The sequence below is a fragment of the Neofelis nebulosa genome, chromosome 15 (genome assembly GCF_028018385.1).
Source record: "Neofelis nebulosa isolate mNeoNeb1 chromosome 15, mNeoNeb1.pri, whole genome shotgun sequence".
Classification (NCBI taxonomy): Eukaryota; Metazoa; Chordata; class Mammalia; order Carnivora; family Felidae; genus Neofelis; species Neofelis nebulosa.
In genome coordinates this window covers 35,540,243-35,566,175 of record NC_080796.1, presented here as the reverse complement: position 1 = coordinate 35,566,175, position 25,933 = coordinate 35,540,243, and the positions used below count along the sequence as shown (strand labels likewise).

The 25,933-nt window shown below is 43.4% G+C and overlaps 1 protein-coding gene across 2 annotated transcripts in view; it reads right to left on the bottom strand.

The window, feature by feature from the left end:
• PTPN14 (protein tyrosine phosphatase non-receptor type 14) overlaps positions 1–25,918 on the bottom strand; it is a 173,512-nt gene extending 147,594 nt beyond the window's left edge. The window contains exon 1 of one of the 2 annotated variants that reach the window (XM_058700655.1): positions 25,311–25,918. The gene's annotated coding sequence lies outside the window, so the exon portion shown is untranslated. The remainder of the gene's footprint in view (positions 1–25,310) is intronic. The other variant, XM_058700652.1, reaches the window with a different exon arrangement.
• Positions 25,919–25,933: the final 15 nt, after the last annotated feature.

Sequence of the window (25,933 nt, the reverse complement as noted above, 5' to 3'; positions counted from 1 at the left end):
CCTCCCTTGTGTAAAAGGCACGTTTAAATACTAGCTTAATGACAATATCAGTACATGGAAACAAAAAAGAACAAGAAGAGTTAACGGGAAAAATCTCTTAAAGGTGAAAAAGGAGGCAGTCAGAAAAAGCATCGGCGACATTGAGCCTACATGTGTTCCCCTGTGTGTCAGAGGCACCTAAAACCATGCTTCGTGACACTTGTGTGTTTTGTTTATATTTAAGTTCAAAAACACAGAAATCAAAAGCTTTGGGGATCATTTTTTTTCTCACCAGTTTGAGAGATTTCACATCTCTCAACTTCACATATAGCAACTTAAAGATCCAAAACTAGCTTTAATTAAATATGGAATGAACAATTTGGGGGGTGGTATGATCATTGCTAAGGCAAGCTTTAGACCAAAGGCATGTCTCCCTTTCAAGAAGGATATAGTCTGCAAAATGACTGACCAACAGCTAATTCAATGGACTCGAATAATAACCTATGTGCAGAATATAAACATCCAGGGGCACCTGGCTGACTCAGTCGGTTGAGTGTCCAACTTTTGGCTCATGGTCCGTGGATTCGAGCCCAGTATCAGGCTCTGTGCTGGCAGCTCAGAGCCTGGAGCCTGCTTCAGATTCTGTGTCTCCTTCCCTCTCTGCCCCTACCCTGCTAATACTCTGTTTCTCTGTCTCAAAAATAAACATTAAAAAAAAGAAGAAGAATATAAAGATCCAGACCAGTAGAATGTAACTAAAGAATGCATAGGCAACACATGCTTTATACCCAGGTCTGAAACAGACTCCCTTTCCTAATTACATGTATCTCAAACAAGCATATAAAAATACAAACAAACAAACAAACGAACAAATAAGATTCCTTGAGTTTATACCAAAGAGTGCTATGGAAGAGGTGCCCAGAAGTGTGGTTAGCACACTCTAGGCTATTTTAAATAAAGAACATGAAAAGTGTACATGAAGACAAGAAGGAGAGGGAGAGGGAAGAAGGGAAGGAGGGGGAGGGGAAGGAGGGGGAGGGAGAAGGATGATAAAAAAAGCTGCAAAAATTGTACTTGTAAACCACAATAACCAATTGTGAAATGAAACGTCATGGCATTTTTAGTGATTTCTTGTGCAACTTTATGTTTAACACTTAATAAAATTGCACGTGATGTCAATTATATTTAAAATGTTGCCAAGACAAGACGGAGAAGAAAAAGGAGACAGCCCCTAGGCCTATTAAGAAGCAGAGAAACACCAACTCAAGATATTTTTAAATTGCAATGGTGATCGGGGCCAACTGTGTTCAAAAATAATGAAACTTACTCTGCCTTTTAAGACTCAATCATACTTATGAGGCATCTATGCATCTAGGAGACTAATCAAGTATTAATCCTTGGGTGATTCTGACATTTTCACACTACAGGATCTACGGAGACAGGCACGATCCATTTTCATAGAGGCAGTGACCTTGGACCTTGCATCCAAAGGTCAACATAATCTCTCACAAGAACACATCTGCTTCCCCCGCTTCCCACCATCTTCCCATTTTCCTTACACAACCCTTACTGGTAGTCTTTCCTAACCAAGTATGAACCCAGAGTAATCACTATTAACTGGCCCCATGGATTTGACAACTGAGGGCTCTGTGGGCAGTTTCTGTGCAGCCTCCCGGGGGGAATGGGAGCCCTGGTGTCTCATGGCATTTCCCAGGCAGCTGGTCCCAGGAACGCTGGCCACCACTCCAAAGCCTGGAGCCCTTCCTCCTGCTGGGGCTCCTGCCTCAAACTTCTGTCACTGAACATACAGCTACAGATCTCTTTTTGCACTGAAATAGTATTTAAAAGAGTGCCTTCATTCTAGAGTACGCTACATAAGAGATAATGGGCTTTCACCAGCTAGCTGAGAACGTAAGCACAGTTTCCATAGGGAAATCAATTCTTGGTTTCAGGCTAATTGATTCACAGACTTCTGGAACACTCTTTGATAAAGTGCCACCAGAAGTGGAAACACCATGTTTCAAGGGAGTAAAGGCCAAAAAGAGTAATTTGTAGCAATGAAAAACAAACTCTGTGTCTGCGTGTCTGTGTTCACCTGTGTCTGTCTGTGTGTCTATGTCTAGAATGAAATAAATAAATAAATAAATAAATAAATAAATAAATAAATAAAGATTTTTGGTTAAATTAAAACCCAGTTAAAGTGGAAAGTAAGCAACTTAAGGTACGCTTTTAAAAGTATGAAAGGACTCACGATATAATAGGATAAAGGAGAAATACCATATATATACTGCAAAATCTATTTTTTCAGACAACAATAGCCCCTCCCCCATTGTGGGGGATACAATGAGGACCTCCAGCAGATTCCTGAAACCTCCAGAGAGAACTGAACCCTATATACACCATGTTTTTTTTCTTATACATACATATCTATGATAAAAGTTAATTTCTAGATTAGGAGCAGTAAGAGATTAACACGATAATAAGAAAACAGAACAATTATAACAATATCCTGTTATGTGACTGTGGTCTCTCTCTCTCGAATATCCTATTGTACAAATATCCTATTGTACATTGCACACCCGTCGTCTTGTGATGATGTGAGACGACAAAACGGCTGAGATGAAGTGAGGTGAGTGACACAGGCATTGTGACATAGGGGTAGGCTACTACTGACCTTCTGAGGGTAGGTCAGAAGGAGGGTCCTCTGCTTCCGGACCGTGTGACCGTGACCACGGGTAACCGAAACCTGCGGAAGCCGAATCGCAGGTAAAGGAGGACTGCTATATGCTCCCGTCCAGCAACCCCTACATAAAAGCTACCATCGCCTCTGCTTGGATTCAATGACCCACCTCACAATCATCTTCTCTCTTCTCTCTTGTCCATCACGTACTGCTTTCCAGACTACACATTTTCAGCCTAGAATGTGAAACAGCCCTGAGTGTCTCCGGTTATTTCAAAATGAGTTATGAAATTCTCAAAACAGATCAATGTAATAAGCATGTTCTATAAAGAAATCAGCAGTGTAGGGTGTCAGGAAACCTCAAACCCTGGAGATGATGTTGCAATTCCCAAAAGGAAACAAATCACAGCTCAGGAGGAGCCAAAGAGGCACATATGTGACACCCAGCAACTTCAAACACTTTGAAGACGAACACAGTAACAGCAATACCGTTAAATCTCTGCCAAGAGACCTGAGAGTCATGCCACACTGTCATGAAAGGTAACGTTTTGCAGAGGGCAATGGACAGACAGGAGAATATGTATCCTTTTCCACAGGACATAGAGACTTCTGCTAATTCCACTCATCACCTCACCCCAGCGATTTCCAGTCTTTGACAGGGCAACCTTTAATACTATATAGAATCACCTCAACAACCACAGTGAAGCTCTGGACATATATCCAAACAAAATCAACATTAATTTAAATGAATGTAATATCAAGTATATTACATACATTTTAACCCCATCTTTAAAAGTTTTTTTTTTTAATGTTTGTTTACTTTTGGGAGACAGAGAGATGGAGCACAAGTGGGAGAGGGGGGCAGAGAGAGGGAGACACAGAGTCCAAAGCAGGCTCCAGGTTCTGAGCTGTTGGCTCAGAGCCCGACGCGGGGCTCGAACTCATGAACTGTGAGATCGTGACCTGAGCCACATCCATGCTTAACCAACTGAGCCACCCAGGCGCCCCTTAACCCCATTTTTCATAGGAATGATCAGAGGTAAATGCCACAGAATCATGGAAATAAAATGAACTATCACTACAAAAAATTTTGAAATTTAAGATTTAAATATGCAACTTGAATCTATTCCTGGACAAAAATGAATCAGACAACTAGTAGTTTCTTCTGAGAAGGGTAACAGCACAGAGGTTTCCTTCTTTGCTCTGACCACAAATTCAACCGCAGGGATGAAACAAAACGTTTTCTAGAACTACTAAGTTTTCAAAGAAGTGTGGAGTTAGGAGCCTAAAGAATCACACTCTATTAGACCGACTAATTCCTGATGAAGACAAGGAAACTGAGTCATGAGTCACTAAGTAACTTGCCTAAAACCAAAATAGCTAATTAGTAGCAGAGCTAGGGACTCAGGTTTCTGAAATTCCACAGGAGTGCCCTTTCCACTATACCACGTGGAGGACGACGGGGGATAGTTGGAGAGTTTGCAAAAACTCAAAATGGACGTGGCCCATTACACATCTGCCCAGAGTGGTTTCATCTTACATGGCCTAAGGACTCTCATGTAACAAGCTAGAGTCACTTCGTAGTGGTGCTGCCTTTTTTAATGGTAGTGGCTTTTTTTTTTTTTTTTAAGACATATGTGTGATCAAACTGATTAAAATCAAGTTGGAATTAAAGTGTACACATACCAACAGTAATCCAAATACCATTGAAAGAAGTCACTGGCTTTCTGGGTCAAACAGTAATTTATGGAAAAAATATCCATAGAATGGATGTTTTTAATGGATCCAATTACCAGTACAATAGGCACAATAAGGAGACTACCTTTAGAATCTGTTTAGTAAGGACCTGAGGTCCCCAGACATTAAAACAAAAATATATATATATAAAGACCACTAGCTTTAGTAGAGAAGTTCTTTGAGCACTGCTCCGAGAAACAAAATACAGCAATGAAAGGACCCAAGATTATACCCCAATGCTGACTGACCCAGACGCAGCAAAGAAGGAGAATTCTGATTGGCAGAACGTTAGAAAATCCAAGGGGCTTTTCTTCCTTTTAGGCCTGGGATAGGGAATGACATGACAGGTGACAGAAAGGGGGTTGCAGAATAAGACAGAACATCAGAAGAAAAGGAAGTAATGAAGCGGCAGAGAGAACAGGTGATGTTAAGGGGAAGGCAAAATGGTACACTTTATCCAAGAGGGTAGTGGGAAAGCACATGCCATCAGCAGAAGAGAGTTTAGTCAAGACATAAGAATCAGACTAGATGGTTTAGGGTATCTGGAGATTTCCGTGTGGGTGCAAACAGCGGCTTCTGTCTATATCAGGGCTGGTCTTTTGCTTTGCCCATTAAAGAACTTGATTTTCTGAGTTCAATCAGGACCGACCAATGCCAACTGAAAAACTCTACCGAGAAGTCTAACTGTCAATGGGACTCAGCTCATTCTCAACCCAAAAGGTCTAATGTCTGGGCAAATCGGTTTAATACTCAGAAATTCTGAAGAGAGGGGATTAAATCACTCGACCTACTATAACAAGACAAGACTAGCCTGTTCATACACTGATGCTTCTGCTGCCTGTTCAGGGTGGCCTTTAAACATTAACTACATTTTTAACTCTTCTTTTTTAGTATTCCTTGTCACTGCCACACACTCCTAGCGGTACAACAATATTTCTTTCTAGCGGGTATGTCCATGATTCTGAATAGTCATGTATTTCAAAAATGGACTGGATTTTATAGTAGCCCAGAAATGTGGGCTGAGACATACCTAACCAATCACAGTCAGTCAAGTGGAAAAATCTAAAAGGTAGATGGGAAAAGCAGTTAAGCAGAGCTTGCAAATCTTTGGGCCAACTGCAGTTTGTGGTTTTTAATTTTTTCCCTCTGCATAGTGTTTTTTTTTTCCCCAGAAAAACCTCTGTAAACAACATCTAAAAATCAATAAAGTGCACATAATGGTGAATGGTTACAATATTGAAAATGCTAACACGGATAAGCACTTTTCCCTAAAGCTCAATTAATTAATAAATATTTAATATTAATCTATAAAACAAAACAATGGCTAAATATAAACCATATCAGTTATAAAATCTGGTAGCAGACGGCAAAATTCTTAGGTGGTTTTGCCAACAAAAAAAAAAACACATAAAAATGTGTACATTATTTGCCATAATGCATTAATCTTTCTCCTGGGAATTCAACCCAAAGGAACAGTCCAAAGATGAAAGATGCTACCTGACAAAGATATTAATGGCATTTTATTTATAATGAGCAAAAGCCCTGGAAACAACCCACATAATCAACAAATGGAAAATGCTAATATAATGTATTATTAATTCAGTGGATTAGTTACACATCTGTTAAGGGCGCCTGGGTGGCTCAGTCCAGTGAGCGTCTGACTTCGGCTCAGGTCATGATCTCACTGCTCATGAGTTCAAGCCCCACATAGGGCTCTGTGCTGACAGCTCAGAGCCCGGAGCCTGCTTCGGATTCTGGGTCTCCCTCTCTCTCTGCCCCTCCCCCGTTCATGCTCTGTCTGTCTCTCAAAAATAAACATTAAAAAAATATACACATCTGTTAAATTTATACATTCATGAAGACTCTAGAAACAGGAAAACTATACCTAGTGGTATATGTGGGGAAAAGAGCAGAATAAAAAGTGTTCTCGCACTATATTATTGTATGAGCATTATTCTATACAAAGAGCATGTTTATAGTTGCACAGTTAACAGAAAATTTAGAAAGAATATAAAAGGCAGTGGCTATGCTATCATGGTAGAACAACTGCTGTCAAGATTCGTGATGCATTTTAAAAACCAAATTATGGTTGTTTTAAAAAATGGGCTTCAGTGTGATACCCACAGTCGTAAGAGTCAAGAATTATGGGTCCTCATCCATATGTCACGGATACCTCATCACAAGCCAAGTATGCGTTTGTGAGACCAATGTCCTCAAAATGGCAAAGAAGAGAAGACGATGGGTCATTCACAAATGTACTTGTGAAAAAATGTACTTGTATTTGGTAACTGAGCACACAAGCAAATCAGAGTGTGTTGCCTACACTTTCCTTGGGGATCTGCAGCAAAGACATGCGGGAAATTAAGTGGGTTTTTGCTCCTACCCTCTTTATAAACAACCTGAAGCAACTCATGGACATCGGCAAACACGTACTAATTACTATATGATCAACACACTGGATTGTAAGAACCGCAAATTTGTCCTACGTCTACAAAAGCCGTGGGTTGCGTTCAACATTCAATGTTGGTGAAAGACAGCCATATGGATGCAGGTATGTTACAACAGTCTGGTAGTCACAGGCCTCCTTAAGTAAACAACTACCATGTTTTGTCTGACAATCACCCATCAAGTTAAGTCATGTATCTTCGTCTCTTTGGGCTGATACATTAACGTGCCACAGGCTGGGTAGTGTATAAACAACAGAAATGTATTGCTCATAGATCCGGTGGCTGGAAGTCTGAAATTAGGGTACCAGCATGGTCCGGCAAGGGCACTCTTCCAGATCACAAACTTCTCACTGCATCCTCAAATGGCAGGAGGGACCAGGGAGCTCTATGAGGTCTCTTTTAAGAAGAATTTTTTTTAACATTTATTTATTGTTGAGAGACAGAGAGAGACAGAGCACGAGCAGGGGAGGGTCAGAGAGAGAGGGAGACACAGAATCTGAAGCAGGTTCCAGGCTCTGATCTGTCGGCACAGAGCCCGACGCAGGGCTCGAACTCACGGACCGTGAGATCATGACCTGAGCCGAAGTCGGACGCTTAACTGACCGAGCCACCCGGGTGCCCCTATGAGGTCTACTTTAAAAGAGCACTAATCCCATTCATGAGAGCCCCACCCTTGTGACCTAATCACCTTCCAAAAGTCACATATGAATGTCGGGGGGGGGGAGGGGGCGGTGGTTGGGGTGCCACATTCTGACCATAGCACCACATCAGTGGATTCCAATGGTAGGCCAACATTCAGGCTTGGAGGAAAGGAAAATGGAAGAGAAAGGAAGAAAGGACTGGAAACAGGGTACCATCGTACAGGGTCCCATAGGTGGGACCATCAAGCCAGAGCCAAACACTATGTACACATGTAATACATTCACACCCTTTGCCTCGACTCTCCCACAATCCAGTGAAGCAGAACACACAGCAGGTGTAAGTGCTTCTTTTGTCTTTAAAACTATAAGCAGCTTAAGAAACCATTTACAATGAGCAGGACAACCTTGGAGAAGAGCTCAGGAGTAACCTCCTTTTTATAAATACAACCTAGATATGTAATGATTCAGTATAAACCAGCATCCTATCTTACTGCGCTGATTTTTTTTTAAGTTTCTGAAATTACTTGGTTTCTTCTGTATTAACATCCTTACCCTTACCTACTTTGAGCCTCAGAATCCAGTTTCCCCAAATGATTTACCTGTTATGAAAGCAAAACTTCAGGGGCACCCGGGTGGCTCAGGGAGTTAAGTGACCGACTTTGGCTCAGGTCATGATCTTGGGGTTTGTGGGTTCAAGCCCCGCGTCGGGCTTTGTGCTGACAGCTCGGATCCTGGAGCCTGCTTCGGATTCTGGGTCTCCCTCTCTCTCTCTCTCTCTGCCCCTCTCCTGCTCGTGCTCTGTCTCTCTCTCAAGAATAAACATTAAAAATAAATAAACAAATAAGCAAAACGTCATAAACCAATGAGTCCTCACCTTCCAAAGAAATTTGCAAAGAATTCCCAGAAGACGTACACAAAATGCAATTAAATTGAAATAGGAAAATATTTCAGGAACAAAACCCCAGAGACCTTCCCGGCAAATCTATCCAAAGTCCTATGTCTTCAAAAGTAACCTGAGTCTTGATATTCACACAATTAACATGCTAAATAGTCCTGCTCTGAACATCCTGCAGTCAGCAACTACTACTGTTCAAATAAACTCGGCTTCACACACGGATGTCTGGTTCACACATCATCTTGCTTCTCCCCCACTTGGACTTGCTTCCCACCGAGCTGTAATATTTCTTACAAGCTTTACCAGGCTGTGTCTCAAAACACAGAGAATGGGTTTCTCAGTTCAGAGGATTTTTGACATTCCTCTGCTAAATGAGGTGGGAGGCATTTGCACTGCAGTGGTAGTTGCAAAATCCAGCTATCGCTCCCAAATCTCAGCACCACTTCCCATCCCAACACTCTCTCTGTCTCTCTGTCTCTGTCTCTCTCTGTGTCTCTAGGAGCTCTGGATTCGGTGGCCTACAGATTTCTCTTATCTGCTCTGCAAGTCTACCTTGCCTTTGCCGGGATGTCTCAGAGCTTCATATGAAGAAATGTAACCAAGGTTATTTATGGGTAGGTCTAGATACCGCTATTTCTAAACAGAAGCCAAAGACAAGTATACCCAGCAGGCAACATGACACTTGCAAAGTAAACCAAGTGAGAGGATACGGTTGGTAATAAAAAGTTTTAGTTTACAGTTTGAGGGGGAAAGCTATAGGAAAATCTGCTTCTTAGGTTTCAGTGGGTATTTTCTGCTATCTAAGCCATACGGCCAGAGGAGAATCTGAAAACCATGGAATTAAAGTTATCCAATGTTAGGCAACAGGATAATCAATACATCCGCCCTCCTAAGACTTAAAATTTGTAACAAAATTCAGCAATTTAGATTTGGCCGTTTACCCAGTTCCATAGTAATTATTACTTATGATTTGACTCCAAGATAAAAATTATAAAACCTCGTATCAGTTTTCATTTTATTTTTGTCACTGTTTTGTTTTCACATAAGGGTAAAGATGTATTTCAGTAAGATACAGTATAGTAAGAAAAATATGAGACCAAAGAAACAAAGAAAGGATGAAAATGACCTTTCTTTTTGTTTACAATGGCTTTCAGAAACCAGGAAAGAAAATGATAGATGGCCTTTGTTTTATTCAGCTAAAGAGGTAAATAACAATATGTTCTGAAAGTTTCTGTCTTAAAATACCATCATTAGTAATTACAAAAATCAAACTGTAAACAATTATGAAACCAACAAAATGAAGATTTCAAAACCCAGCACTAGCAGGATAGGAGGAACACTGGATACTTAAATATTAATGACGGTACTATAAACTGATAGTCTTTCTAGAGAGCAATCTGGCCACCTGTAACAAGATCTACAAGCAATTCATGCTCTCTGACTCAGACAGCCTACTTTGGAAACCATAGCCCAAGAAAATATTCTCCAAGTAAATAAATGTAATTTGTTCCACGATGTTTGTAACAATGCTATTTACAATGGTGACAACTGGAAACAATCCAAATACCAAACATTAGGGAACGGTTACGTCAATGATGGTATAAAAAATGGATCACCGATCCCTACCCTTTGGTCCCTTCCTGTAATGTCCCCCTCTACGTCCCGGCGACTTGCCTGGGAATCCTGTGGGGTGAGTGTAGGCCCCTGACTCATTGGGTCTTTGGCTTGGCCACGTGATATACTTTGGATAAACTGGACATGAGGAGACAACATATTTGCCACCTCCAGACAACAGTTCTAAGTGGGACTGCATGCTTCTCACCATATTCCTGTGATCAGCCTCGAGAACAGAATGTCCCGGATGGGGGCTGTCCTTTAGCCTGGGTTTCTGAGTGAGAAGACAGAGGAGCAGCACCAAACCCAGTCAAGCCACCAAGAGCTGCGACACATGCACAGCACTCGCCTAACACGGACGAGGAGCAAACGTTTGCTGTTTTAAGTCACTAAGATGTTGGAACCCTTTTCATAACCATAGCAAGAACTATGACAATACAATAGTCCTCAAAATACAGCAAGTTATAGGAAAACATATATTTGAAATAAGCTTGTGAAAACGTAGAAGACAATAAAAAGCAGATACCAATGACATAGAGATAAAAATAAGGCACGAAGTTAACTTAGAAGGATGTAATAGTTTCTAATTACAGCAAAACCTTGGTTTGCAAGCATAATTCTTTCCGGAAACAAGCTTGCAATCCAAAGCACTCGTATATCGAGGCGAATTTCAAAAACCACTGGCTCAGTTGTGATCATGTGACATTTGAGGGCACGTGCTACTCATACTGCAAAACATTGCTCTTTATCAAGTTAAAATTTATTAGAAATGTTGGCTGGCCTTGCAGAACACTCACAGAACAAGTTACTCACAATCCAAGGTTGTACTGTGTTACTTTCTATCAATGAAATATGTACTCATATAGATCTTTAAGTCTCTTTTATTTTTTTATCTTAGAGAGAGCACAGGGGAGAGGGAGAGAGACAGAATCTTAAGCAGACTTCACACTCAATGCAGAGTCGCGGGCTCAATGAGACGCGGGCTCAATCCCATGACCCTGGGATCATGACCTGAGAGCTGAAATCAAGAGTCCAACGCTCAACAGACTGAGCCAACCAGGCACCCCTAATTTCCTTTCAAATGCTACCTTTATGTAAACATATCTTCAATAATTCTATTCGTATCATATTCGTGATAGCAATAATTCAAACGCACCTTTTTCTGTATTAAATGATGTAAAGACTAGTGAACACTTCCATCAAAAGTGAACCTACTGTGAGGATTATTATTCAGACTTTGAAAGTATCAATTTAGAGCTCATCCAATTCTTTTGTCAGACTATAAGAAAGGGAACTATAAGAAACAACAACAATAACAACAAAAGACAAAAGCAAGACTTATTTGCTGGGATAATCTACTTCCTAGGCAGAAAGCAAGATCTGAAAGAATATCAGCATTTGATAATAAAGTGTTACCTTTCAATTTGCCTTCATGACCTATGTTTAAAATTCCACTTGCAGGATTCAAGAATCTCAAAAAATGTTCATCATAAGAAACAATCTGATAGACATTTGCCATGAAATAAATTCAATGAAAATAAGCTATTAATGTGAAGATCCTCCCTATCATCTTCTATGGGATAGCAAGAAATTTAAATGTGTGTATTTTCAGCAATAAAAAAAATAATAAAAGGGGGCACCTGGGTGGCTCAGTCGGTTAAGCATTTAAAGCATCCAACTCTTGATTTCAGCTCAGGTTATCAGCTCACAGTTCCTGAATTCAAGCCCCATGTCCGGATCTATGCAGACAGTGCAGAGCCTGCTTGGGATTCTCTCTCTCTCTCTCTCTCTCTCTCTCTCTCTCCTGTGCTCAAGCTCTCATTCTCTCAAAAAGAAAGAAAGAAAGAAAGAAAGAAAGAAAGAAAGAAAGAAAGAAAGAAAGAAAGAAACTTAACTACAACTATAAAAATATATCCATTTGTGAGCAAAGACTAAAATATGAAAAATATGAAAAAATTTTAAATAGCTAGAAATAGACTTGTAGGTAGAGTTTTAATTTTTTTTTTAGCGTTGTAGTTATCTCAGGGCAGAGATTTAACGCTTATATTTACAAAATCTGTACTTGCTATGAAATACATCAATGTCTCTCAGTTAAAAAGCCATCAGAAGTGAGCTTCAAGTTTCTAAAATCAAGTTCTGATAAGTATCTTCCTTAGTAAGGCAACCTTGGACTAGTAAACGAAGCGTATCAAACATAACGTCAGCATTTCTTGATTACGTGAGATCATTCTCAGGAACATCAACTGTGCATATTCCCTAAGTCCAAGATGATCGATCTCTGCCAGTACTGGGGAGGAGAATGTATGCTCTCCACAGACCCTCAACCAATAAAGAACTGCTCTGGATCCATTCTAAGTAATGTCGTCTCTCTTGCCTTTGGGAGGCAGTGATGCAGAATGGTTACAAGTACAAGCTCTGGGTTCAGGCCCAGATTTGCCTCTCGGCTCCACCACTGACTAGTGTTTGCATGCCAACTGTGTGACACAGAAAACTAGTACTTACTAGTTGTGGGATCCTGTCCCTTAGCCTCTCTAAGCCCTGGTTTTCTCATCTACAAAATAAGTCTGTGAGGGCGCTTACTTCAGAGTTGTTGTAAGGATCAGAAAGATAATCCACGTAAGTGCTTGACAAAGTACTTGCGCACCGTAAGTAGTAAATAAATGCCAGCTAATACTAGTCTCCGTCTGGTGGTCATCTAAGGTGTCATCAGGCTTGCTCCTTACCATCACCAATAACTACTGCTAATTTCTCCAGGCACTGGCCCCGGGTCCTCTAAGGCATCACTCCAAACGAGGCCTCCCAGGAATAATCCGATTCCTACTGACAGCAGTGCTATCCAAAAGAAATGTAATGTGGACCACGGATGCAAGCCACACAGGTTATTTTTAAGTTTCCAGTCGTCACATTTAAAAAGCAACACACAAGAAATTAATTCTAATAGACTTTATTCAACTCAATATACCCAAAATATTATTTCAACATGTAATCAATTTTAAAATCTTACGTTGTTTTTACATTCTTCTCCTTCTTCTTCCCCTTTTTTTTTTTTTGTTTTTTTGTACTAAGTCTACAAACTCTGGTATGTATTGGAGACTTATGTCTGCCTGAACTCAAATGAGGCACATTTCAAATGCCAGTCAAATGGGGCCAGTAGTGACATTATTAGTTTGCTTATTATTTGAAAGATTATAACCACAGAAAGACATCCCTTCCTTGAAAAACATCAAAAGCCATTTACTGAACAAACTGATGGACGGAAGAAAGGAAAGAAAGAGAGAGGAAGGGAGAAAAAACAGATGTTCCTGACCTGCACAGACCTGTGGGCCTAATGTCATGCTTAGGAACTTGATCTATGGGGCCAGAGAGAACGGGTTCAAATCTCACTTCTTCCACGAACTAGCCGCAAGACTTTCACAAATAACCTCTTCACCTCCCGTATTTCTCGGGGACAAGCTATGGATAAAAATAACATCTCTTTCATAAGATTATGAGTTTAAAGGTTGTAGAGGGAAAGGAGTTTCCATACATAAAGCTCTGCTTTGTAAAAAGGTCGCAAATGGGGACAGGAAACAAATGATGACGGGGATACAGAGCACATCACCTTGAGGTAATAAAGGGGCCATGGTGGAGGAAAAACTGATCATGTTATAGCCACAACGCCTTTGTTAAAAATGCCCCGTTACACAAAACAACTTAAACAGTGGCAGCTATTAATAAAATGATTGCAATGACTTTTCTGAAGCCCTCAATGGTTTATACCTCGTTAGCCTGCCTGCTTTCTTCTTGGCAGGATCACAAGCAAGGGGGGAACAGGGGGAGGAGGGGAGGAGGGGAGGAAGGGAGGAGGGGAGGAGGGCTGACTGCCAGAATTGGGAAAAACCAAGATTTTTCAGTAGTGCCAGCTTCTGGCCTCAATTAGACGGGACCACTGACTACGCCTAAATCTCTCCTTGAAGGATGTGGTTCCTATAGTGCCGTGAATGTAATCTGAATATTACTCTCGGCCGCATCAATACATAAAACTAGACGAGATGTTTACTGTTCCTGAAACTTTCCTGAAAGGTAGTTTTGTGAACAGATTCCTGATATTTTGTTTTAAACCTGCTCTTCTCCTGTGTTCCCATCCCTCCAAGTAAAAATCCAATTAATTAAAGTTTTTAAAAAGTTAGGTCTGGTCGGCTGATGAGGATTTTAGATTTATCCATCTTAATAATCTAAGTCACTATACTCTAATTTATGTTGAGTTTCTTAGAGATAACAGTCAGGACTTCTCTATTCCAGGGACCTTCTAAACCAAACTTCCTCTAGAGAGAAATAATCAGTGTCCCTCGAGATTACATGTGTCTCATAAAAGCAAATTAAAAAAAAATAGGTCCTTACTAAAATGAATTCAGCTTTGACACACTTTTGTTTACTGCAAGACTTCTTGGGAGTCTTTAACAAATTCACATACACAGATTTCAAAGTGCTATGCTCATCCACTATTACCATTTTACCAGCCTACAAAAGAGAAAAATAATAATATGAATTGAGAATCAAATGATAGGGAGAGAGCCTAATTATCCCATGGAAATAGACATCCTTTACAGATCTTTGCACTGAACTTCTGGCTTGACGTGCTGCTGTGCTGTGCATTTCTCCCTTTTATCATCCCTGATAAATATCAATCTTGAATACATATATAGTAATTAACCCATCAGGAGCCTCCAAATGAAGACAATTTATTAGAAAGGGAGGGAGAAAGAAGGGAAGAGAAGGGAGCAGAGAGAGGAAGAAGGAAGGAGGGGGGAAACTCCTTTGAATAACTTAGTGTAAACATCACTTCATATTCACAGCAAAGCTAAATGCCTAAACACTTTCATCAAGATGAAGGGACATGAAATACACACTTGTACCTAACCTAGTACTTGGAAAATAAGCCTCATTTTGAAAACAACCAAACAGCTGCTCCACAGAAGCCAGCGCAATTCATCCTTTCCAGACTTTATTTTTAGATGCCTCTTAAGCAAAACAATAATTTTCTAAAGAAGATCATTAAGATCCGTAGATGCCATCTCATTATATTAAAGTTTTAATTCGTTTCATATCAGTCCCACGTTTCCCTCATAAATCACATAATTATCTAATATTCCATAACAAATTCGTTGCCTTTGAATAAAAGAACTGATAGGACCTTTTGTAAATGGGCAGATTTTAAAACAGTACAATCTACACAGAATGTTAGTGTAACCCATGGATTTCATTTAAACACAGAGTCAAAAAATCAGCCCCGTTTTTTTAAATGATAACTTGGAGACTTGCGTATGTCTAAAAAAAAAAAAAAAAAAAAAAAAAACGTACCTTCATCATCTAATGCACATTTTACAAAATGTATAACAAAAAAGAATATGCTTAATAGATCACAGGATTGCATTGGCAGAAGAGAATGCTAATTGCCTGCTGGAGTCTTTAATGAAACCTAATTGCTGGCTGGAGCTGCCACCACTGACCCTGGTAACAGACTAGTACACCCTTCATAAACCTAATGCAGCATAATCCTCCTTCATTACAGTTATTATAGCTCTGCAGTGGGACACGTCTGCCACAAAAATAAACTCTGCTGCCTCTTCTCTAAATGCATGTGTCACTTCTCCATCCCAGAGTAAGTATGCGTTGATGGCAGAAATCACCCTTACAACAAGTGGTACCACTTCACAGCCCAGATCTACTCCCAAACCCAGACTCACACCCACCCTGGGGCCCTACTACAGAAACCACCAGCATGCTCCATGGCCATGCAGTAGAGGGCACAGGGCTAAAAAACAGGAAAAAGCCAAAAGAAGCAAATCGCCACCCAACACCATAAGGCAAATAGGAAAAGTAGAAGAAATTATTTTTTTTTAAAAAAACCCTGAGTTTGATTTAGGAATTCCACATGTAAACCCATTCAATTGACAGCCTATGGGTTCAGATATTGAGCCCAAGAGATTGTCCCTTCAATGTGCTTTGAAGTTTTTTTGGAAATACTTAAACACACACACACACACACACACACACACACACACACACACACACTTCAATTGAACACATTAATCTTACTTCTTCTACTCAACAATTCCCCCAACCTGTAACTCTGCAGCAGGTGCTAAGACCCCAAAGAGAAGTAAATCACAAAACATATCCTTGAAGCGCTCACGACTTTGGGGAGAGGGATGAGCAAATGACCATAACACAATGTAATACGTATCAGGAAAGAACGTGTGACGCATGATAGGAAGACAGTTCAAAGTGGCAATGCACTCTCCTGATGATAAAAAGGGAATGTCACGTAAAACATCTCCGAAGACAAAAGAATCATACTAGACATTAAAAAACAGAGGAGATTATTATGTGACCAGGTGTGACAGAGAATTTAAGGGAACAGTTGCGGTAACAGTAGGAGTCAAAGCCACAAGGTTTCAAATGTGAGAAATGTTTGCAGAAAGATGACAGGGAACCAAGAACGGCAGAGGCTAAATAAAGTCAGGTTAGATGGAAACAAGAGCATGTGTCTTTTTTGTTTTTTTAAATGTTTATTTATTTTGAGAGAGAGCAAGAGAGAGCACGAGTGGGGGACGGGCAGAGAGAGAGGGAAAGAGAATCCCAAGCAGGCTCCAAGCTGTCAGCACAGAGCCCGACATGGGGCTCGATCTCACAAACCAGGAGATCATGACCTGAGCTGAAACCAAGAGTCAGACACTTAACCAACTGAGCCACCCAGGGGCCCCAAGCGTTTGAGTCTTGAATGCTCTGCTAGGGAGTCTGCATTTAACCGTGGGCAATTTTGTGTGTTTTTTAAACTAGGTATTTAAAAAAAAATTTTTTTTAATGTCTATTTATTTTTGAGAAAGGGAGAGAGACAGAGCACAAGCAGGGGAGGAGCAGAGAGAGGGAGACACAGGATCTGAAGCAGGCTCCAGGCTCTAGCTGTCAGCACAGAGCCTGATGCAGGGCTCGAACTCACGAACTGTGAGATCATGACCTGAGCCGAAGTCAGACGCTTAACCAGCTGAGCCACCCAGGCGCCCCATAAACTAGGTATTTTAGACCTACAGGAGAATATAGTAAACATACATGTTCCCACCACCCAGCTTGGGAAAAAAAACAATAGCACATCACATCTCAGCCCTCACCTCCACCCCACGCCCCATGCCCCACCCCCTGTATTTAGTGTTTATCCTTCTGGTGTTTCCTTATACTTTTACTACAGATACACAAGTATCTCTAAACAATATAAAGTGGCAAGACAGATTCCAAGCAGGGGAGAGAAAATATCAGACGCATTCAAAACAAGCCTCTTGCAATGCAGGGGGTGGACCGGCCTCCACAGCTGGCAGCAGTGGGGCAGGCGACAGAAAGGTGTCGAGATAGCTGTCGTCGCTGAAGGGCTGTCATAATGAAGAGAGAAGGGGCAGCCTCAGCCTTGGAGGCCATTCCTGGGGCAAGGAGGAAGCAGACCCGAATGAACCAGCAGAAGAAAGGCCACAGTCTGCGCTGAGCCCTAGGCAGGATGTGGGGAGGAGTGGGGCAGGTGTCTGGCTCTGGCTAACACCAAGGAGGGGAATGAGGCAGATCAGCCAGGCCACAAAGCACAACCTGGTAAGTGCCAGGAGCACTGGGGTAGGAGGACCTGACCCGGGAATGAGCTGCGGGTAGGCTGCCCAGGGCGGCGAGTCTCAAGGGATGGTTTTGACAGGCAATGCTGAGTGTGAGGATTCCTGGGCAGGGCAACAGCATAACCATAGGTGGAAGAAATTATTGGGCCTGTTCAGGAAGCAGCTGCAGCTCGACAGAACCCCGGCGAATAGTGGGACATAAATCTGAAGAAATCAGAAGACCATTTGGGGGATTATTCATGGAGAACCTCAAATATCAAGATGACGTGTGTATCGTGTGTACACGTAATTCATAATCAATTTCACTTTCACGACCATGAAATCTGCCTTAATCCCTTTTACTCGGGAACTAACATGATGGCAACAGCCAATCTGTGATTTGGGGGATAATATCAAAGATACCATTGCTACTTACGACAGTTCTATAAGCAGGACAGGCTGTCTTGGCTAAAGGCAGGCAGGCTGGCAATTCTGCTGTGACAGTGTCGGAGCATCTCTCTCGCATTTTAAAAACTACAAATTCAGGGGCGCCTGGATGGCTCAGTCGGTTGAGCGTCTGACTTCGGCTCAGGTCATGATCTCGCAGTCTGTGAGTTCGAGCCCCACATCGGGCTCTATGCTGACAGCTCAGAGCCTGGAGCCTGTTTCAGATTCTGTGTCTCCCTCTCTCTGACCCTCCCCCGTTCATGCTCTGTCTCTCTCTGTCTCAAAAATAAATAAATGTTAAAAAAAATTTTTTAATAAATAAATAAATAAATAAAAATAAAAACTACAAACTCAGAGGTTGAATAATGAGTAATCCTGCCTCTTCCTCTTTAATATCAGGTACAAAATGCGTAGCAAGGAAGTGAAGCATATTCTAATAAATGTACCTAAACCTGCAAAAACAATTTTGTTTTATGTCTTAACCTCCCCATGTTCCCACTTGTGTGATATGTACACTCCCTTCATCCCTGGGTTTGAAAAATGAGGGGAAAAAATGATCACATCTTCAAAAGTTTCCAAGTAAAGCAAAATAACCAGGTTCTTAAGAACCAGAGCATCAATAACTTCAGGAAACAGCTTAGGGATGTGATTCATCTCCTTAAGTAACAAGTAAGATGTGTATAATGTGTAGATACTGATGTATATCATGTGTATGAACTGATGCCTGTTTAATTTTTAAAATCACATATAGTCATTAACATGACGTCACTTTCCCAGAGCACTGAACGTCCTATCAGAGAATAAGTAATAAAACCTCATCCCATCCTCTGAACAATAGAAATAATTGTACCCACTTCACAGGGTCACTGAAAAATTTAAAACAATCATTTCAAGTGCTATGAATGCTGGGATAGAATCAGAAGCAATACAGGTAAGCCATGGCTACTGGTGTCCTACATCCACATAGGGTGGAGATTCTGGTTCTGAACCAACTAAATGGGGTTCCTGGTGGAGAAGCTTGTAACTCAGTAGAGGACACAAGGAGATAAACACATGTAATATGATGAGACACAACTTGCCAACACAGGTAAGTGCAAAGTGCGTTAGGACTATAAAGAAAGGAATGCCTAACCGGTGGTGGGAAGGAATGTCAGGGAAGGTGACGCTCTAGTGGAATGCATAGGGGCCACACAGGTAGGAAAGGGGAGAGGTCAGTCGGGTGAGAGTATGACGAAGAAGAGGGGAATTAACCGTCACCAAGTCTCAGGTCGCTAGCACAGAGAGAAGGCACGGCAGATGGGAATGGGAAGGTAGTCATGGGATAAAGAAGCCTCATCACACAGGTAATGAGAATCAAGAGAATTTAAATACTTGTTTTCTTTTGTTTTGTTTAAAAAAAAAAAAACAACAAAAAAAAAACCTCTTTGGGAGAGGAAAGAGTAGATGAAGGATTTATGAAAGGCAACCTCTGAAGCTCTTGCATGATCCCAAGAGGCAGTGGGGATGGAGGGACGGGAGCAAAGTGAAGATATTTTGGAGATGCAAATTCTAAGGGTCAAAGGACAGATAAGGTTCATTATTGGGGTTTACAAGCAGAAGTTGAGGGGTGCTAAGAGCGTGGTGTTGAAGAGAACTCCAAACGCCGGCTTTCGGCAGCTAACTCAACAGATGGCAGGGTCACAGATGCTGTTCAGTTTGACACAGGTGGAATTTGGATGCCCAGAGACACAGAAGCACCAGGAAAACCAAACTGATGAAAACCAAGCAAAGGGGGGTCTGGATTGGCGATGAGAACCAAGCAGATCCACCGCAATGGAAACATGTCGTTCATGCTCTCCTGGGCCGGACTGGGGCTAAGTGGTCGTTAAGTGACTCCAGGCCTCTCCAGAGCCCACAGACTACCAGCAACAGGACCACTCAAACCAGTATGGTAAAAATCTTAAGTGACTATGAGCCTGAGGACAGGGCTGGACAGACTCCTTAGCTCTATGATTCTCAAAATGCAGCTGGTCAAGGACCAGGGCTGTTAGCATCATGGGAGTTCCTTAGAAACACAAATTCTTAAACCCCACCCCAGACCTACTGCCTCTTCTAGAAGCTGGAGTGGGCATGGAGAATAGCAATCTGTGTTTTAACAAGCCCTCCGGGTGATTCTGGTGCCCACTGGAGTTTCAGATCTACTACTGCCTTAGCTAATGCCCCAATTACTTGAGTGGAAAGGAGTGTGAAAAAAAGAATTCCCAGGAAATAGATTTCTAAAGACTTGAGGAAATTAAGTGTAAGCAAAGGATAAAGCATTAGGAACTTGTGCTAATTTCCAACACCGAGGGAGTTTTCCCTGTGAGCTAAAAGTTTGTAAGGCAAATTAGATCAAAGCAAGTGGCCCACACAATAAAGCTTCCTAATTTAGTAATGTGGTTCAGTACCAAAATTTCAAACATCACAAATGTGAAGAAGATATTCTGCTCGTCAGAGGATGCCACACCATCGGCCGATCTCTTTCTCGTTTTCTCATCAGACGCCTCCCAACATCAAGCATTTATGGGATGGCCACCTAGGGTTACAGGATCTCTGGATATGCAATAGCCCTCTGGGTCAAGCTAACCAACCAGGCTCAGGACGAAACCTTTGAGCAGGACCTAATTTAGTCCTCTAAGGAACTAAGCTAAATTACCCACGTATCAAACTTTACGCACAAAATTGATCTAACAATGGCCACAGTACGTTTTTGTCCAGAAGCAAGGACATTGAAACAGGTCAGACAAAAACAAAACCAAGCCAAGAAATACAGAACCAACAAGAAAAAGGGAAAGGAAATTAAAACAATGTCAACTGCCATTTATAATCCAACTAAGACGTATAACCACCCCTAGCCCACAAGGACTCACTATTACCTTTTATCCAGAGATGCTCTAAACCCTCATCTACAAGCATTGCCTCATATCCTTTCATTCAGAATTATAAATAAATCAGAGATTATTTTTATAATCAATGTGCATGTAATGCATGGCAAAGGCATGGCTGGTCTGGGGAATGTGGACTTCCTCTCCCCTCCTGGTGCAAAAATTCCAGCCAGACCTGCATTTTTCCTGGGCTTTCTCCCCCTGACCTCTCAATGGGGTACTCACTCTCATGACCTTCTGGCCTACATGCAATCCATCCACAGTGGGGATTTAACCAATTCTTGGCTATAACAACCCATTCTGCTTCAGGACCACGTATTACACGCTACAAACCTGCTCTACTGATGTTTTCCAAGCTGTTCCTTTCTTCTAACAGTCCCTCCTGTTGGGAGGTTGATATGAAGATCAATGAGTTAATGTTTGTCAAATACTTTAGGCTTCTCAGATGAAAGGCAACATTAAAGTTCAAGAGACCTGAGCTGGCATTACACTAGAGGTGTTGCAGTTGACTCTGTATTTGGGCTTCAAAGAAGGAAAGAAATCAAGGCTGCAAAGACACTCCTTTGTGAAGATTGGCTAGCTTCTGCATTCTTGCTAAAATAAAGGCAGGCAGATTTGTTCTCAACATTCTTTAATTAACTGGACCCCAACATTAGAAATACAAGGATCTTTATATTAACACCGGACCCTTGTTTTCGTAAGTGGTATACAGGGAAAAGGATTCTTTTCCCTGCCCTTAGGATTCTTTTCCCTGCCCTTCTCTAAGTGGCTTTTCCTTCCCAAGCTTCCCTACTGTCTGATCATGCAATTCTCAACCTCCTCCTATATAAGGGGCCACATGAAAGCTGCCAGCCAACACATTTGCTTTGAGCCAACAGACCAAAAAAAAAAAAAAAAAAAAAAAAGAAAGAAAGAAAATAAAAGGTCAAAGACAAAGCTTTATGTGTATGTTGGCATGCATGTGAACTCAGGCTGCTGGAAAAAAAAATGACACACACAAAGAGCACATTCATCGCCACATATAACTCCTCAAACATATAAATAGCCATCCTTGACCCAACACCTACTCTGTGCAAGTCACTACGTCAGGAAGGGAACAGAGCATCGCACTGAATTCACAAATACCCTGGCAAGTCAGGTACCACTGGCCCCACCTTGTAGATGAAAGAACGGCACTCCAAAGGGCTGCAAAGTTTGGCCAATGTTACACAGCTGAAAAGAGGCGGAGCTGGAATTCAAACCTAGCTACATTTCAAACTCCCAAAGCTGGATCCCCTACTCCATCCAGCACACTGATAGACAGGAAAGCTGTAGAACTTGGTACACACCCCTTGGACTGCTCAGGAAGCACTGGGGGGGGCGGGGAGGGGGGCGGGGGGGGGGGGGCCTGTGTGGCTCAGTCATCTTGATTTCTGTTCAGGTCATGATCTCATGGTTCATGAGATCGAACCCCGCATCGGGCTCTGTGCAGACAGTGCAGAGCCTGCTTGGGATTCTCTCTCTTCCTCTCTCTGCCGCCCGACCCCCTCCGCACCATGCTCTCTCTAAATAAATAAATACTTAAAAAAAAAAAAAAAGAAGAAGAAAGAAGCAGCAGCACTCCAGGGGGTTCAGACAGGGCAGGGTAAATTAAATCAGTAAGGGGAGGTCTTATTTCAAACATCGGTTTCAGTCTCCTCATTACCAAAACTTGTTTTCCCTCGTTCTTTTTTAATCAGCCCAAGCAGTAATGATTTAATTGGCTAATTAAGTATTTCATGTTATCTCTTTCCCTTGCCTTATCTCTAACAAAGTGCACAGCACAGAGCTGAGGCATAGAATGGGTTCCAATCCTACACAACCACTGGTGACTAAGAAATCCAAATGCAGCATAGCAGGTGAAAAAGAACAAGAATATGGAACCCAGGTGGGCTACACTGTACAATCAAAGGGTTTATGTTTGCTTCTCTGGAGAAAAAAAAAAAAAAAAAAATCTCCATAGTTCTTGACCCCTGGCCCATCCATTCAGGACAGACAGCAACCCTCCTAAAAATTCTGATTTTTCTCTGAATTATTTAGGTTCTTCCGTAGTAAAACCGTCTAACTGTTCTCTTTCCATTCGAGCTGTCCGGCCCACACAGGGTACACACCCCTGAATAACTAAAGTGTGAATAATAACTGTGTTTAAACCAATGACGGAAGGCGGGCAAGTACGGGGATTGGCAAGAAAGGGCTTCCCCTCAGCCATGTCTGTGGTGCAGGTCCCACACCTCCAGTAAAACTCCTGTCAAGGGGCTGTTCTTGAGATAAGAGAAGGTGTTTGTGGAGGGGCTTGGATAAACACTCCAAACTGTACTCTCTCAGCTCTGCCACGTCAGCCAGGACTCAGCCACTCTGAAAACTGGTACAGTCCCACTTCAGCCCAGGGAAGAGGCACCCTTGAAAGGCAACCCACGTACGGAGTGCTACGGTACAGTGAGGAACCCTCTAGGCAGGATCTGCTGAATCCTGGACCATCAGGCTATACCCCAACTTGCCCAAAGATACTCCTGTTGTTGTAAAGTTTCCGAGAAAGAAAAACTAATCCTTACGACTGTGCTAAAGCAATAATGGCGTTTCAATGGAGAGAAAAACTGTAACACACACATGACACGTACATGGGCTCCTTCTGCACCTCGCGGCCACCCATTTAGATCAGGCAGAAGAGCATCATGTCGCTCAGCCCCCACTCATTAAGGCTATCATTTCCGTGGCACAAGCTTTTAACCCCGTCACCAAAAGATAAGCGGCTTTAATGCAAGGTTCTGTAAAGTTGCAGTATTATCACCTACTGCTGTCAAGTGGCTCTTTAACAGGGAATCAAGTACCATTCTAATGAAAACAGGCACAGGCCAATTAGTGCCAATTAAAATGTTGATGGTCGCACAACTGCTGCTTGTGGAAACAGCAAGGCATGGAAGGGTGTCCAAAAAGAGAGACTCATAAGAGGGTAACATGCTTCTAGTTTAATTTCTGATATCTATCTATCAATCTATCTATCTATCACACCCCAAAGAGCTGGGGCTATGATCTCTAGTTCAAATAGCCAGCTTTTTGAACTCCTTTTCTGGATGACTCTCACTTTGCACAAGCTGCTGCTTCTCCCTGGAATGCACCCCCCTCATCACTCCTACAGGTAAGCACCACTTCAACCCTGTAAACTCGGGGCACACCTCACCCCCTCATCAACAGAACCAAGCCTTCTCTGACTCTCAAAGCACCTCTCCCTCACTACACTATAATTCTTATCAGCCTGTGGGTTTCCTCCAGGAGGCTGCAGTTACAGCTTGCTGAACTACCTTTGTATCCTGTTTCCCTAGCACAGTCTAGAAGCTCAATGCTAGGTTTGTTGAATGAATGGGTGAACTAAGCCATTTTAAGAAATTAACTCATTGGTGGAAACCCTGTAACCCTATATTCAGCCTGCAGTCTAGAGATTCCTCGCCTTCACAAAGAGCCTGCAAGGGCCAGTTCCTGGACAGACTGAAGCCCAAACCCCACAATCTCCTTGATTTGTAGGTGGGGTTGGGGGATGGAGGGACAGGAACAGAAGGAAGTGTTAGGGAATGCTAGGTAGGGGGACCACTACCTCCCTACTCCCTCAGAAAGGTGTAAAACTAACAAGTATTCAAAACCCAGATTTAGGGGTCATGCCCGGGAGAGAGGAGAGACTTATGAACAACACCCTCAGAACTTGTTCATACTCAGAACTTTGAAAGTTTGAGGTGCAGACCTGTTCTGAAATTATGTGGCCCCAGGTTTTGTCCCTACGAGCCAGCCCGGCCACCCGAGTAGGGGCCAAGAAGGCCAGGAGTTTGGTGGCAAGGCTGGGGCCTAGTGGGAGCGCATAAAAACTCCTCTGCCTCCCAAGATCCCGTCTCCCCTGGGCAGGCGGGGAGCGAAGTGGGGCCGGGGAGCAGCGTTCCTCTCCCGCCGGAGCCAGAGCGACGTCGTTCTTCTCTCATCTTCCGGCTCCCACCCCTCGGGTCTCTCCAGCTGCCCTTTCCAGGCCCTCTCTCGGTTCCCAAAAAGCAGGAGGGAACGGGGAGGAGGGGGGCGACGGTGTGGGTTTAACCGCAAACTCTCTCCAGACAGCGCTCACCTTCCACCTTCACTGCCCAGACCAGACGTGCGCCTCAGGTCGGGCAGCTCCCACCGGGACAGAAAACGCCTGCGGCCCGGCCACCTCGCGCCCCCCACCTCTCTGCCAGCGTCCCGGGCCGCCGATCGCGAGCTGGCGCTGCCGGCGTTGGTCCCCGCCGTCGGCCGGGCGCCCGGAGCGCCCTGGCGGCCCCCAACCTCGGGCCCGACTCCCCGCGCCGCAGACGGCGCTTACCTGCTTACATGGCCCCGTCGGTGCCCCGGAGTCCCGCGCGGAAAGGCTGTCGTCCGCGGCGGTGGCGGCGGCGGCGGAGCCCCAATTCCCTAAGGAATTGATTCCAGTGGCTGGCGGAGGAGGGGCGGAGGGAAGGAGCCGGAGGAGGCGAAAGGGGAGGGAGGTTTCCGCCGCGATCCCGGCGCACCGACAAGGAGAAAAGGAGAGCCACCTAGGCACGGGATTGTCCCGCGGGAGGGGAGCCGGGGCCAGGAGGCCGCGGAGGATGGGTGAGGTGGGAGGGGAGGGACAGACCGCGACCACCGGGTGTCTGCGCCTCCCCGAGGACCGGAGTCGGGAGGGCGGGCAGCGGAGCGAGGAGGAGCGCGACAACCTGCCCCCGGACTGCGCCGGCTGCGCCCGCTCGCTCGGGGCGGGGGGAGAAAAAGTTGGGCAGAACTTTCCGGGGCCGCGAGAGCCCGGGCGGCAGGAAATGCGAGCGGCCGGGAGAGGAGGGAGGAAGGGGCCGTGCGATGGGAGGGGACGGAGCAGGCGCCGGCGGCCGTGGCTCCCCCACCCCCGGGCCGGGCGGCGGCGCAGGGGGCCGGAGGCGGAGGGAGCGCGGGGCGCGCGGCCGGGGGCGG